Source organism: Etheostoma spectabile, chromosome 6 (genome assembly GCF_008692095.1).
Source record: "Etheostoma spectabile isolate EspeVRDwgs_2016 chromosome 6, UIUC_Espe_1.0, whole genome shotgun sequence".
Classification (NCBI taxonomy): Eukaryota; Metazoa; Chordata; class Actinopteri; order Perciformes; family Percidae; genus Etheostoma; species Etheostoma spectabile.
The window spans coordinates 3,410,436-3,427,929 of NC_045738.1; positions in this window are offsets into that span (position 1 = coordinate 3,410,436).

The following is a 17,494-nucleotide window of genomic DNA, read 5'->3' on the forward strand; positions in this document are numbered from 1 at the left end:
CCCCCTTTCCCTTTCCTCTCCTCTCTCTTTCTCACTCTATCCCCCCCACCCCTTTCCCTTTTTTCAACTTAAGGGACAGAAACGTCCAACTGAGGTAATAGACTTTGACACAACACATTAAATGGGAAATGAGAAACGGGAGAAGAAAGGGCACTCTTAAACGCCTTTTAAACGTTACCAATTAGAGGTTTAAAACTTGAATAAGATGTAGGCCTTTGGCATATGCCTGACTGATGGGACATTTAACTGAATACCTTCCCCCCTTGGTAAAAGCAGCACATAAGTGAGCCCGGTGTGTAGTCCTCCTGTGTGGTAGCTGAGTCAAGGGACTCACTCAAAAGCTGTTTCTCACTTTCTGCAAGAAAACATCCACCAGTGGATGTGCAGTGGGATTGTCTCAGGATGAGTTCTTTTTTTTTGGTGTGATTCAACCGATATCCTAAAAGTTATGGAAGCCTTTGGTACTTCTTAACTTCATTCCATTTTTTCAAACAAGCATCCTGTCAAATACATGCTCTGTTTATAGCAGAAGGTCCTCCAAAGCTGACTGAAACACCGAACAATCAGCTGCACTGAGGCTCCACAGAGAGAGCGAGAGAGAGAGAGAGAGAGAGAGAGAGAGAGAGAGAGAGAGAGAGAGAGTTTAGGTCAGGTTTAAACCACTGCGACCCTGAGCCATAAATATATTTACACATCATTACACATCAACATACACTCTCTCTCTCTCTCTCTCTCTCTCTCTCTCTCTCTCTCTCTCTCTCACACACACACACACTCAAACACTTGAAAAACACACACACAGCATTAGGCTTAATTGAGTATTTAATCTATTCATTGACTAACATTAATATGGTGAGAATAGCAGTAATGTGATCAAAGCTTTAATGAAAATATGAAGCATGACCTCACACAAAGAGCAGTGTGGAAAGACCACACACACTCTCTCTCACACACACACACACACACACACACACACACACACACACACACAGACCCACGTACAAGCCAAATGCACAATGCTGGTATGGCCTGAACGCCCCTTTCAAGAATCAATGGAATGGCCTTTCATTCCAATTAAAATAAAGCACATTATTATCAGAAAATACAAATTCACAAAAAGGAAAACAGCCCGTAGGTGTGTAATTGTATCATTTTAAAAACATTTATTTCTTTCTCAGGGTTAAATTACATTTAAATGTCAGTTGATGTGAACGCTTGGCATGGCTGATCTTAGCACATAAATATATTGATATAATACTAAATAATATGCCAAGTAGAGAGGAGTTTGTCGAGTTGTGTAGACAACAGAAGACCAAAAGCTCAGATTTGGATTTTGTGGCTCCAAGACCTCTACCAGGAAGCCTTTTCACAGCTGTCATGATAACGTGCAGAATATTTACCCCCCTACTTTATAATCTGAAGTGCCTTGTCTTATTCTTCTCTGTAATAAGACAAACTGGAGCTGTGTGTGTGTGTGTGTGTGTGTGTGTGTGTGTGTGTGTGTGTGTTTGTGTGTGTGTGTGATCATGTGTGAGTATTTGTGGCTGTGTTCATAGCCCTGCTGCCAAAAAAGACATGTCCAGGATGTGCCTTTAGGGCCCAGTGACTGGCCTCTATCAGGCCTCTATCATCGCCTCCTGCAGTCGTTGCACAGGTCAAGAGGTTTTAGCCCGAGGCGCATCGCTTTTCACCATCTCAGCCGTCTCAGTCTGACTGACTGAACTTTGAGTGTGCAAAATAAAGCTGGAAAAACAAGCCCAGGATTGTAATCTCACACCCTCTTGAGGTCAGAGGAAAGGTGAAGAGGTTCTAATCATGGGGCATCACAACACACTTCAACTCTGTCAGACAACTTAGACCCAGAAAAGCTCACCAGATAACGGAGATTCTATTAGCAGGCATCTGAGTTGTTGTCTGGTTATTATACAGCTAAAATTCAGATTTCTTTCTTTATTTTTAGCCGGGTGTAATCCCAGATTCTTCCAAATTCATGAGATACCTGACGTTACAGTTGTAGCACACTCATTCCTAAATCGGAGGATATGCATGCAGCTCCGAGGAAACAAAGACCCCGAAGGGGATTTGATAAACATGAGATTGGGTGAAACACCTACCAGTAGATATTTAAAATGTATGCAGCAATAAGGTGTTTCCATAAGGATGAAGCAGTAATTCTTATAAATCATGTTGCCCTAAGAGCCACTTGTGGGTTAGATTTTGCTGTCTACAACAGTAATGATGTCACAGCATCTTGTAGTCATAATGTCTTTAGATTGCAAAGTGCGGTATCTTGGATATGTAACTAAAAGCTATCGTCACATAAGTCAGCTGTGCTTGAGAAAGATGTAGGTGTAGTTACACAGGAAAAAAAAGAAAACGAGTTGGATGTTTTTTTTTTCATCTACAGTAGTGCTAAAGCCATGTAGAAGTAATTGCTAAAGGTCAAAAGAGACTGTGTTTTATCAACACATTTGTGTTTATCATTCAGGACAGATCAATACAATATTGCTGTTTTAAAGAACAAAAGCCAGGGGAGACTTAACACTGACCTTTGCTTCCATTTCCCATTGTGTTCGGGAGGTCCAACAAAACATACAAATGAGGCCCTCAGGTTTCTCTGAAAGTGAAAGGTTTCTCAAAGTGCTGGGTGGGTGTTTAACTGGGGAAAGAATTGGCTATGTTGTGTTTGCACAAGAAAATCATTTCAGAGAAATGTGATGCGGGCTGTTCTCTAGTGTGCTGGCTTCTCCAAGAAAGTTGAGAGGCCGCATTACTTGCAATGGCATTTTATTTATATAGCTTGTTTCATTATGCAGAAGTGCTTTACATTTAAAACAGCATTAATATGAAATCAAAGCAGAAACAGAAAATAAGATACCCCTTCCACTCACACACACACACAAACACACACACATTGTAATTAATAAAATGCCGGAGAAAATAAGAAGGTTTTAAGTTTGCCTCCATAAGATCCATAAACTAAAACTTTAACCATTCACAAATTCTGTCTTTGGAACATATCCATGTGATGATATCACTGAGATATATATATATATATATATGTATATATATATATATGTTTCATTACAAAATAAAAGTAACTGGGAAAGAACAAAAACGTGTGAGAGAGCAACTTTGAAAATGGTTGCATCTGCTAGAAAAACAAAAACAAAGTGAACGTAACATAATTGTACCAAACCACCAAGTCACCAAGTTTTGCTATATTATAAGGCCTTTTCACTAGTTAGGCATTTAATGTCGAGCACCGGGATGTCTTGTCAGACTGTTTGCCAATTAGTATTTCAGTAAATTATCTGTGCTCTTTTATCTGTCTTGTTTGCATGTGAAGGGTTTTCCCTTAAAGTGCTGCTGTGACCTTTTCAGTCTCATTATAGGGAAAAGTTTCTGCATTGGCACTTCCATTATTTGAAAATAGTGTAGCTGTGTGATCTGACTCAGAATAATGCAGAAATCATTGTTTTAAATGCTTACAGTTCTAAGAAAGTATTTCAGAAAGAAAACTTTTAATTCTAATTCTGTCATATGGCGTACAGCCATGTTAGTGTCCTGTACAGTAAGCATCTCCCAGCCATCCTTCAGTAGTTTTGCTTTGTCCATGTCCTTTGATGGGCATTCATTGTGTAGTAGTGTTTGGAAAGCACATGCACACCACCATTGTTCATATGAGAGAAACCAGACATGTGATCTTAAGTAAAACTGTGTTATGTACCATGAAAATGAAAAAAGTGTAAACGTTGTCATGCATAAAAAGTAGTTGTTGCTCTTGTACCAGGTGCTGTAAAAACAGTTTTATAGTTGGAATATCTTTTCAACAAGCACCCAAATTGTGTAAAATATGTGGTACACCTCAAGGTGTTTTTTGCAGAAGCGAGAAAGAAGGCAGAGAGGTTCCAAAATAGCAGCGCTAACAAGTCCCGCGGAGAGAGGAAAAGAGACACCTTTGCGGGCCCATTGCTCCTGGGCTACAACATGTACTGTGACGACTCAGTAACTCCAACAGGTCGACTTTAGACTATTTGGAGAGTTTTGAGAGACAGCCTGGCCAACTGTGAGGTTGTGCTCCGACGCGCTAGGTGATTCTCCCTCTGCCATGCGTCTCAATCAAACCTAATGTCCGCTTCCTGGCTTCCCTGTCTTTACCCTTCTCTCTCCTTCCTCTTAGCTTTTATTTTGATCTCTCCTCTCCTCAGGTGAAGAAGGGGGATTCATTTTCCCTCTAAATTATGATGAGTCAGCCAAGCGATGTGCTTTCCACCGTTTTATTTTATTTTATTTTTTAAATAACTGTTTGACTCAGCCTACAAGCAGCTCTTTCTCTTGACAATCCAGAGGGAGAAGGGAGAGACTGTGTCTTTGTAGCTGCTCTGGACTGGTTGTGACTGAGTTTACAGTGTCCACAGGCTAACTGGAACTTTACCATGGACAGGGCCCTTGGTTTGCCATGCAGGCGTTCCAAATATCTGTTTTTGTACTCTAGTTGACAGGTGGCGTTTACCCACATCAAAATGACCTCAGCACCCAAATGCATGAATCTTAGTTTCATGTGAATACTGCAAACGATGAGATCTGTTATGAATGCTTACTTAGGGCTTACCGGTATGTAAAGACTTCCTACGTGTGTCAGTGTTGCTGGTCATCTGTGTTACAGAGGGAAAATGGACTCTTTTGTACAGTTTACAACAGTGACTCTGTTCTACAAAAAAACAAAACATAGTGGTAGCTTATTGCCAACTGGCACTGACGCTAAAGGCCTGACTTTCTTGAACAGGAAAACTTAATACAAGAAATATCCACCCTTATTGAAAGTTTAAAACATTCAAATTCAATTAAAGTTAGTGATTCTTACACTGTTACTTTTTTTTTTTTAAATAGCAGGCTTCATTAACACATATCACCACTATTATTATTAACTAGAAAAATTCAATTGCTAAAAATCCTTGACGCAAAATTCTTTGATCTATGTAACGTTTTTACCGCTCATTGTGTTTCTGCACGGTTAGCTATTACTGTCACGCAACGGTCTAACGCTGCAGTGGATGCAAGACTGACAGCACGAATTACAAATGAAGTAAGAAAGCGGAAATAGTGAGAAGAGACGGGCAAGAGAAAGGATGATTGCAGGATGATAATGCTAAATCATCTCAGGATATTAAACATCCATTCCACCAAAGAACTCGACCAAAGGTAGCATTAACAACTGCTGCTATCATCTACAACTACAGCATGCTACTCTGCATATAGAGATATTTTACAAACAAGCTGAAACGAAAGCTGTCTGTTTGTAACTGTTTATTGGTTTGCTACAAATCTTGAATTTTGTGCAAATTCTTGCAAACTGCTGCCGGAGTTAAACCATTCCCTCCCTCCTGGATCGGTTAACCTCATGGATACTTAAAGGTGCTCTAAGCGATGTCATGCGTTTTTTAGGCTACATTTTTTGCCACATACAGCAGACATCGCCTCACTATCCACTAGCTGCCGGTCCCCTGAACACAAATAATAATAATAAACGCAGTCTCTGTAGACATCCCAGGGTCTACAAACGGCAACAAAAACAAAATGCAGCAACCTGCACTATGAAACATAAATAGTGTTCCAGCCAATGACCGACAACAAGGATTTGGGGTTGGGGGGGGTTAGTGCGCAGAAGGGAGGGGGATGGGATGGGGTGAAGAGGAGGGACGGGCGAGTTAGCCTCCATTTTGATTGGAAAATGTCAACAAGAAGTGACATCACCCCATATCGATTAGAGCACCTTTAATATGCACATGAATGACATCATCAGGCCGTGCCAGTATTGTCTGCATTCTTTCTTCTCACTATGTATTAACTTTCTTAAAAGCTGTCCCCCAAACAGTATGGTGTTATAGCCTAGGCGTCGTACAGTCACATTTACCTGGGCTTAGTGAAAAGCTGTTTTGCATATCCAGTGTAGGGAGCCAGAAGCATGAAGGGGAAGGCGGTGAAAAAGATTTACATTTGGGCCACTTTGGACACTTTAACCAACAGAATAAGGGGCTTGGTGGCCTGTTCAGCAAGTTCTTCAAAATATTAGCATCTATCTCTGTTATTGTATGCAATTTAGAAAATACAATTAGGAAACTACTTTTTCTGTAGATTTACTGTTGCTTTTTATACAAAGGAAAAGCAATTTCTTCTCTGATTACTCGATTACTTGACGGAATAATTGGTAGGATTCTCTGGTACTAAAATAATTGATAGCTGAAGCCCTAATCATGAGTGCATGAAAGTGTACTTGGGAATTGTTTTTGTATTTCCTAGAGGTATTATTTTACGAAATATGTCAGTGGTGAAGTCACAGTGATTTAATTTGTTAAATGTGGCACCCTTGCAGACTAGTTGTATTTAATAATGTCACACCAGCGTTAGAGCCAGACATCATTCTGTAATCAACAGAAAAGAGATGGACACATTTAATTTTCCTTAGCTCTGCAGTAATTTTTGTCTCATGGATGATGGATAAACACGTATTTGATATAGGATTTACATTGCTAGAATTTTGACATTTAAAATTGCAGACTTGTAGAAGCAACTCAACACTTTTCATTTTTAGTTTGTTGGTAGATTTTGGTTTATCCTTGCTGAAATGGGTAAACTTTTTCAGCTTCTACAAAAACCCACCGTTTTAAGGAAAATAAAAAATATCAGAAAAACTTAATTCACTGATTAGCATTAAGCTTTGTATCAGCAGAACCCTGGAAGTATTTTTTAATGATCGTGCTTCCTATCCTTCATGCCCCTTGAGACTAGATTTCTCCGTATTGTTGGTCTGGAAAAAAACCTCTGATGATTTAATAATCGTGATTTACTGTCATTGGAGGCAGTTTTGTCCAGAGGCTGTGGACTACAAGCCAGCTAGTTCCACATGTTTTCAACCCGCCCATAGGGAGTTGGATTCTTTACCCGAAGTGAGCCAAAGCGAGTCGAGATTCAACCATCTTGAATCTACGCTAAAAGGTTCTCTCTTTTCAGCAGCAAACTATACAACAATTATGTGCATTCAACCTACTGCACATGTGTTCCACCGGGATACATAAGTAGAGATCGGAGAATATGCAGGAAACTGTATTACTGACAGAATACTTGACGCACTATGCAAGCTTTGCTTGCTACAGAGACCAGCACCTCAGCCAATGGTGTCGCTAGATGCCGTTAGCCGGGTAAGGGGACATCGACGAATGCAGGAGTTCCAAAAGGTGGAAAGCTAACGCTAGACGGCCACCTGTCCGATCCATCCTGCTTGCAAGTGTCCATCATTAGACAACAAACTGGATGACATCCAACTTCAACAAAACTCCCAACATGAGTTTAGAGACTGCTGTGTTTTTGTGGAAACATGGCTGAACAATAGTGTACCGGACTCCGCTATCCAGCTACTAGGCCTGCTAGCCTTCCTAGCAGATGCAGGTCTGTCGGGTAAGACTCATGGTGGTGGGCTGTGTTAACACGGACACGGACATGTGCAGAAATGGTGTGCTTTTATCCAACTACTGCTAACTGCTGGTGGAGTTTTTCACTGTTAAATGCCAACCATTATACAATCCATGCAAATTCACGGCTGTGTTTATACTCTGTGTTTACAGTCCACCAAGCGCTATTGCTACACATGTGTTAGCTGAACTTCACGGAGCCTGTAATGTGTGTGCACTAAATATTGCTGTTTTTATATAATGTTGTTTTTATACATTTTAAATGTGTAACACCACTTGAGCCATGGTGAAACGTTGTTTTGTGTATGTGGCTGAAATGACAATGAAACACACTTGAGTTGAGTTGAATGCCTCACTGTCTGTCTATGTCTGTAAACGGTAGTCGTGGCTTGGGAGTGGACTCGTAGAACAGCAAAGCAAGTGCATTCTGGGATTTGGTGTCTTACATCCAAATGTGGCAGCAAAAAAATGTATGGCTTTTCTCGACTTAGAAGTCACCACTTCACACACAAAAAAAAATTGTACCACAGAAGTGACCCAATTTAAAGATGTATTCATCTTTCTAATGGTGAAATATCCCTTTAAGTAAGGAGACGGCAATGGAAGTCAGTGTTTTCCCCTTGGTCTGGTGCTGAGGTTGGTCCCTGCATAAGCAGTGTGTGGGACTGGTACAGTGGCTGCGGCTGACTGACCTGCCTGCTCATTAAGGCACTAGCGAGCCCATTTGGCCTGCTCCTGTAATAAGAGCCTGTACTGTGTCAGAAACACTTATTTGCTCCACAGCCATCACAGAACATTAACATTCACGACAGCCCGTCACATGAGGGAGGGTGAGGGGGGGGGGGGTCAGATGGTGTCTGGAGGGTTTCCTCACTGCCCCAGCCCAGTAACACACACACACACACACACACACACCACACACACACACACACACACACACACACACACACACACACATTAGATCTGCCTTACACACACATCTGCAGCATATGCATGCTCTTAGATAATATGTATACATACTTATATGCACACACACACACAAAACCACAACAAACACCACACACACACACACACACACACACACACGTATCTTCACAATTTCATTCTCTCAACACACTCTTCTGGAGATCACATGCTCTCTCTTACACACATACACACACACACTTCAAAACTCTGCGTTCTCTCACACACTCTAGGAAACATGCAATCAGCCCTCTAAGGAAAGGTCACATTTGCAATGCAGGTGACTCAAGCAGAAGGCAGCAGGTAATTGGCTGACGGGACGGGGAGCGCTAATACCTCGTCTCTGAAAGATAATGTGATGGATGGGAAACGCTTGGCATCGGGGTAATTAGATGTGTTTGGAGGAGACTAGACCAGGCCAGGGCCTCCACTTATGGTGAGTGGAAGTAGAGAGGGAGCAAGGGGGGAGCAGACAAAGAGAGAGTGCTAAGGTTGAGTAGCAAGGGTTCACACAAGGCCTCCACTAAATTTAAAAGATCAGGAGACAGAAATAGAGAGAGGAAGGTAAAGTATGCTTAAACATTATGCAAGGGAAATTTAGGGGAATGTAATAGACTTGGAATTTTAATGCTAACTCACCGTGGAACTGAGGATCAGCTGGAAATTAAGCACCACAGCAGGGGACATTGTGGCACAGTTTAACATGTTGCACAGCACATTAGACAAGTGTTTCAGTGGCTTCTTTGAGCACAGTTTACGCACAGGGAAACAAACAAAGATAACTGTCAGAATGGAGCAAGAAAATTAAGAAACGATGGGGCACAATCAGTGTACACATATTAATTTTTTCTAAAAGCTTTTGACACAGGATCAAGGTTACATGACAGAATGTTATAAATGCATCTCAATGTAGCATAAACCTTTAAAAACCTGCCAAATTGGTCAATGGTACGACAGATATAGAGAAAATCAATTTTACTGCAGTCAAAATTCCCTGTGCAAACAGTAGAAAAAGACACTTACTGAAATGACCGAGGAAATGGAAAAAAAAGTGTGCACTAGCAAGGAGGAAATAGATGAGTGCAAAGCGTTCTAATTGAAGTGGGCCAGCTGTGGTGGGGTGAAACCCTTTAAGACACATGCATTATTTACATAGTGTGTGTAACTGTGTAGAACTGTGTGCCTGTGTGTGTGAGACGCCCTGTCTGCATCACACCTCCTTTGGAGAGGGGAATATATTCTATCACAGGGCATCCAAGTGGAAACACAGACTCAGCTCATTCACCATATAGACTATATACACAGTCGGAGGAAGGAGGGCCGGGATGGAAATAATGTCATTGACACTGTTCATGAGTAGGGCTGGAAAAAGAAGGGAAAACGTGTTTTCTGAAATTTCAAACTGCATCAGTTAAGAAATGTAGAGAAATGACAAAATGAAACTGGTATGTGAAGGGGATAAAACTTCGTCACATCATAGATGTTTTTTTTTATCATGGATGAAAACTGTATTATAAAGCTCTAAAATATATTGATATACGTATATATACATGTAGAATTATATATAATTATATAAAAAAACAAATAGTAGAATAAAGTAACATGACAAATTGTAATATATGAAGAGTAACATAAAAAGGTGTTTTAATGTTTTTAAAACCAATACTCTCTTGTTCTGTTCTTTTTCACTTCTGCAATTTATTCCTCTCCTCTTCTTTCCTTTCCTTTTCTTCCTTTTTCTCTCCTCTCCTTTCCTTTCCTTTCCTCTCCTCTCCTCTCCTCTCCTCTCCTCTCATTTCCTCTCCTCTAACAGTCTTTTTTGTATTGTTTGTATTTGTTTAGTTTTTTTTTATGAGGTCTGTTTTGTGGGTTATTCTGTGATTTGAAAATGGTCCAATAAAGGGACTTTCAAAACCAAAACCTGTTGCCCTGCCTTTCCTCCTCCTTTCCCTCCTTCCTTCCTCTCCTTCTCCTCTCCTCTCCGTCCTCCCTCCCTTTCTTTCCCCTTCCTTTTTTCACTCCCTCTTCTGTCTCTCTTCTTCCTCTCCGTCCTTTCCTTTCCTTTTCTTTCCTTTCCTTTCCTCTCCTCTCCTCTCCTCTCCTCTCACCCAGAATGGTTGTTGCCGCTGTGTGCAAATAAGATTAGTAGGTTGTATTTTCTCAGGTCTCTGCATTGAAACAGTAAGCCTGGCTGTGTATATAATTAGAGAGAGATTATGGCAAGGCCACTGCCAACGACCACGGCCAACTCACATTTAGTGTGTGCATGTGTGTATGCGAGTGTGAACTGGCTGCGGTTGTTGTGCAGTGGCCTCTCCATAATCTCTGTGTAATTGTGAGCGTGTGTATGTGTCTGTGTGTGTGTACAGGACCACAGGTGATGTTTGAAGTGTAGCTGAGCCAGGACCTCAAAAATCAAAGTGCTGACGACACGCTGTCTATGAAAATGTGTACAATGTAAAGTTTTATGTGGGCTGTAATTTGCCCCCTGATATTAGTTGTAGAGTGTGATGAACACAGTATATGGCATGAATTAACAGATTTCTCATGGTCCCTCTCCATGATAAGCATGTTTTACTGTAATTTGCTTGTCAGTCCTTGCCCTTTGTTACTCCAGGCTTCAACTCACAGTGTAAACATGCACCCCTGTGAACTTGGCAGATGTCTGTATGGCCAGTATCTATCCTCCCGATGGCCTGAGTGTTTGACTTTAACAGCATTGATATCCTGTTTATTCAGTCTGCATTGGAATAATCACTTTAGTAAACGTGCAATATTTTCCAGGATTTATAGGTGTGTGGATCAGAAGTGTTTTTAAAACACACTGGCAGTTGGCGTATTTCACATTTCAAACCATATTTCCACGCTCAGTGTCAGAATTGTTGGAAATATAGACAGCAGAAATATGGAGAATTGCAAGGAGAAATAGAACGGCATAACAAAGAAATGTCAATTTACACTTTTTAACAATACCTCAAACATTTAACAATATGTATGATGTATGTATTTTCCCCTATAACTCATTTTCCAGACTTTCACTGTCTTCATTTTACTGTCTTCACTCCTTTTAACATTTATAGGAATTTCAAAATAATACATCGTCACTGTTGGGCACCTTGTATCTCGATATGTTGTCATTTCATTGTTTTTCATAAATTGGTGCAATTGGTCACCCTTTGCATCTGTCCGTGTGTTCAACAAACATCTAAACAGTGAAATGGCGATTTCGTCTGACTTAGTCTGGGCTAAATAGCGCAACCAAAAAATAAAAACGTCCTGAAAAACAACGGTTATTGATATTGATCTTGTCTGTGCTTATACAATTTTTTTTATTTGATTGTATTTTATTTGATTATTAGTATTGATATTATAAATGTTTTATATATTCTGAAAAGTTGAAGGGCAATATTATTTTAACTGTAGCTCAGTCTACTTCTCACTTAGGTAATGGGTCACTCACATCACACATCTTGAGGCATGTAGGGTTTTTGGCAAAACACCCAAGCAATTAGCGGTTAAATTCCAAATTCTAAAAAGTTAAAACCTTTGCTTTTATGAAACACTCCACCAACAGCACACATTCTGAGACAATACCTCTCTCTTCCCCCTTGTTTTCCATCTGCTTCCCATCTCGCTGTGTTGCCTGAAAGTACCTAAATAATAGAAGAATTATGGGTATTTCATTCAGCGATTTTTCACGCACAGTTTCACACAAATTTCCGCTCAGAGCGCTTTTCTAACTGACTGAAGAGTCATCAGAGTGGTTTGCTGTTGCCTCTCCTAATAGACGCCTAACAGTTCCCCACTCTCACCTCTTGCAATTAGTTTTCAATGAATGCTATTGATTTTCACCCCTTTCAATTATATACACAAAAGTCAACCACACAGATGTTTGTAGTCATTAGGAGCTACTCTTTGTGTCTTCTCCAATACTAATTATGTCTGGCTGCTGGTGTTTGTTATCCTCCCTCGGATGAAAGGAAAAAAAAGAAAAACTCCAAGAGGAAAAAAAAGAAAATAGAATCACTACATGCACCAGTGGACATCTGGGGTCCTGTCGTGTGTGCTTGTGTGTGCGTGTGTGTGTTTGTGTGTGTCTGAGCGCATGGCTATCCTGCCACCATGAAGCCTATGGAGAATACACCTAATAAAATAAATATGACTTGGTTAAAGAAAAAAAGTAGAAAGTGTTTGTCCCTTGGCACGTCTCTCTCAGAGTGTGTAATGCATTGTGTTTTCTGTGTGGCCTTGTGTTTCTCCTGCATTGTTAAAGAAATGTCTTTGTTGTATTTAAAGTAAATCCAGAGAATAAATGGCTATTTCCTTGGTTTGGAATTGAGGATTTATATTAAAATCTGTTTGAAGATAGAACAGGAAGGGAAAGGAAAGTACACAATATTTATTCTGGGGATCTCAGAGATTAATCTGTATGAATTTCTCCTTAAAGGATGAATCGTATGGGGAGTATTTATTGTAATACATTTTTATTTGGGGCTTTCGATAACCTAAATGTTACTGTAAGACATTCAAATATTTCCTCACATGCTGTACGAATTTTCCACTTACTCCTAACTGTACGCCGAACTGAATATGTCATGTTTCCCTCTCCCTTGCCCATGTAGTGAAAATGTTGCTGATTAGAGAGTGTAAGGTTGCACAGGTCTCTGTGTTTGAACTAACCTCTGTCCTATATTTACACATCCTCTAAACAGGAATGCCATGCATATGTACAGAACAGATTTGGCTAGCATCTCTGAGTTGAATCATCATGCCCTTTCCTCTGCATGGCAGCAGTTCAATGATAGCTCTGAACTGTGAGAGGGGATGGGTACATCATGGCACAGAGATATAGAAGTTAATTTTGCAGAACAGTGTTCAATCTTTTACTCTCAGGAATCCACCTTTTCCAAAAGTATTCACTTGTAAAACAATATCAAAAATTGAGGAAGTTGTAGGTCTTTTGCCTGGCCACACCAGCTTTTATATTGATGAGGATTTTGTCAGTTAGTTCTTATGAAATCCCTTCAATCTAAAGATATGCTTGTGTGGGTACAGTAAATCTGCTTGGGTGAACGTTATGTGCAAATGTGACATGCATATTTGCAGTATTGACCAATTGAAAACCGCCTTGACAGTGCTGACATTTGTGGGGCTGGAGAACCACTGGAGGAAGCTCCTGGAGGTTGTTAGCTGTGAAAAAAAAGACAATTAGGTGTTGAGATCTTTGAATGTGGGTTAAAGTGGGCCCAGGGTGTCCTGGGCTCAGCCCGGCACACAGTCCTACACTCTGTAGGGTTGCATGATAGCGACAATATTTGATATTGCGATATTTATTGTGAATATTACCATATCAATATTAATTTTGATAATTTTAAATATACGTAAAATTGCAAGTCATGGGAAAGCACATCCTAACAATATCCATAGATTCACCACAATATAGTGCACAGTGAGACTCATGTACGGCTCCGTAATGCGGTTGGATCACAGGTCGGTTGAGAATGAAAAATAATAATTAATCTATCCAACTCCAAACTGTGCTTGCTCTGCCTTTTATAAAGTTGTGGGATAGCTACCTGCGAGAAAAAGGTGTGGGATGGGATTTGGCCACGTTTCACTAGCTTCTATATATATATATATATATATATATATATATATATATATATAATATATTATATCTAATAATGAGTGTGTGTTTGTGTGTTGGGTTATGCAATGTTGGGTGCATTACTTCTTGTTGACGTTCAAAGTATTTTCAAACCCTCCCTCCCCCTCATCCCGTCCCCTCCCTCCTGTGCTTCCGCGCACTAACCCCCCCAACCTCCACCCCTAAATCCTTCTGTCGGTTATTGGCTGGAAGGCTGGAACACTGTGTGTGTATGCTTCGTGGTGCAGGTGGGCACAGTTTTTTTTTTTGCCGTTTGTAGACCCTGGGCTGTCTACAAAGACCGTGTTTTTTTACAGTGTGTTCTTGGGACAGGCAGCTCTCGGATAGTAAGGGGTTGTTTGCCGTATGTGGCCTAGGTGGCAGTAATGCACTTTAACGCTGATCGCCACCGATTAGGCAAATACAAGGCAAATCTTCATCAGTCTATTTGTCAGTCGGACAGACTGCACAGATGGATGAGAGCCGTAGGAGGATGGCAAGGCAGGTAGAAAACTAGGTTAGAAACTGATGACAAAATGTAAATTCCTCTGATATGCTGCTTGAAGTTTCAATTTATCGCTTTAAAAAAATGATACTAAAACTTGAATGCATGATAGTTTGTGGCAAGTTGCCTCCCATCTTTGGTAACTATAAGCACAGAGACCCATGACTTAACAAATCTCGATTAAACTCCAGATCTAAGATGACATCATTACTTTGCATAAACATACACGCTGATTTTGAGCGTTCGCGTGCACACGCTAAAAAGCGAGTGTGCGTCTTGATAACATGCCAATAATGGCATATATATTGGCGTGTCATGCCTTTACACGTCAATTCATGAGATCAGTCTGCCTGATCATATGGAGATAGTACTGGTGGAACACTGGCTCCTGCGGATAGTGTGGCATTGTGGGTTGTTTGTAGCCTTTTGTTCCTGAGCTACCAAGTGTATTCAACTGTGTTTATAGTGCCTCTTTTTTTTCTTTGTCGGGTTTAGGTTAGATTTTGTTTTTTGTTTTTTTTACCTGGACCTTATTTTCTTATGGATTTTTGTCCAAGTGACTAAAGTGAACAAGAATTGTTGGAAATATTGGCCTTGTATCGGGTGAGAACGCTGTAATTGGCAGCAACCTTCGAGTGACGTCCACTAAAAGGGTTTGTTTTTTTCCACTGACTGACTCAGATGGTTATTATGAGTGTCTGACAACATGCAAAATAGAGTCCAGGTTGAAAAAAAATACCAGAAATGTACTGTAACCTACAGGACTTTCTGAAAGCTTGTATCAATCGTTTTTCAGCCATGGAGGAAAGAAATGCATGACAAAGGAAAAGAAGTTAAAGCATCGGCCGACATTGTTACTGCAGAAACACAGGGTCGTAGCACACAATTGGGGGCCCTGTAGCAAGGCATTCTCTATGCCCACACCCTCGTCCCCCCACATCCACAGCGTGTTCATTCTAGCATATTTTAGGCCCTCCTCAAATGAGGACCCTGGCTGCTCAGTACCCTTTCCACTCCCTGTCTGACACCCCTGCAGAAACACACTATGGATTTAATTACAACTGCCACAGGTGATGACAAGCACAAAATGACTCAACAATTTGAAAAATGTTAATTGCCAGAGGAAATAATTTTGACCACTCCAAGAGCCTGACAAGGGAATGTGTAATATGTAACAATTTTATATATATATATATATATATATATATATATATATATATATATATATATATATATATACGTATGTATTATATGTGTTACAATAATATAATATTATAGCATATAGTAATATAGTAATATTTAATCTTTTCACTTTTACGGGGAATAATATTATCTCAGGGAAACCTTCCAACAGGACTAGTGTGAAAGTGTGTTCTGTTGTCAAAAATGCTATTCTACACTATTCTAATACAATGACACTGAGCCCACATAAAATTTCCCTAAGAGAGGCTTTATTTGTGCTCTTTGCTCACACACTTTGGCTTCTGCACTTTGTTACTACCAAAGGTTCACATTTGGTAAGTTTTTCCATTGACAGCTAATTAAAACAACTTGTTTGACAGGTGCATGGATGTGTGTCAGGTATAGGTCTGATATGTCAACTTTAAAAGGATTCATGAAATAACTCTTAACCGTTGGATAAAAGTCATTGGAATCCTCTAATTATGATGAGGTTCAGACGGGGTGTCTCACTCTCTCTTTTCCTCCTGCTCCCTTGATCTCTCAGTCGTTGACTCTGCCATCTATCACAAAGTGTTCCTTTGATAATTACATGCCAAAATGACTTAAAACTCCCCCGCTAGGTGTAAGGCATTACAGCCTGAATGACATGCCAACTCACCTTAAGGACTTTTCAACAAGGTAAGTCAGAAGCGCGCCACGCAGTCACTCACTCTTTTGCAACATCAGTCTGCAATGCTTCATTACAGTCTTTCATAATACTCAGACTTGTTATTTTGACTAAACAAGTTTACAATGAAAGCCACTGTGGCAGTCTGCCATCTCTCTCATTTCTCCCTCCCTCTATAGCTCTGTGTGTGTGCGTGCGTGTGTGCATGTGTGCGGCTGTGCGTGTGTGTGTGGAACCATGCAGACAGAAAGTAAGGTAGAGACAGTCTGCCACTCAGTGAAACTGATAATTAACTGATGTACATTGGAGTCAAGATTTTTTTTTTTTTTTAACAGATTCAGTGGGCAAGGGGGATCCTGCCTTTTCGTTTGTCAGGCGATGGAAATGAGACTTCAGGAGAGAGGGGCAGAGAGGAAACAGAATGTTGATGGGCCAAATACCAAGCCACAAAGTCTCTAGTGAGTTCCACCATGAGATGTGTGTGTGTGTGTGTGTGTGTGTGTGTGTGTGTGTGTGTGTGTGTAACTGGTCTTTTCTATGGTAGATAGTAATTTTAAGAATCTTTGGACAGCATAAATGTTTCTCCTTCTTTACACTCTCTTTCAAGATTAACCCTGAAAGCTGTGCTATATGTTCAAATGGGAATGTGTAGTGTATTGTTGATGTAACATTTACTCCTCAATGTTTTTAAAGCTAGTAATGTGAGGTTGATTTCTGCATGTGGTTTTAAGATACTGGTTGTTCCACACACAAGAGTGTCTAAATTGTAAAAGAGCATAAGCACTTAAAGTGTAACCTCAAACTAACCCCAAACACTTTGCAGAGCACTAAAGACTCGCTTTCTGTGGTCAAACTTGCTACATGGAACATACCTCAGGTCTTTAGCCGGCAGTATAGAAACCCTATTGAAGTGCTGCACCTGTTCAACAACCACAAAACCCAACAGTTAAAGTTAGTGTTACATGCAAGTGAGTGGACAGCTTTAAGTGCTTTAATTAACATCATTCACCTTTTAATTAAGAATTCAGAGTTGCTTGTGGTTCCTAGAGTCTCTAAAA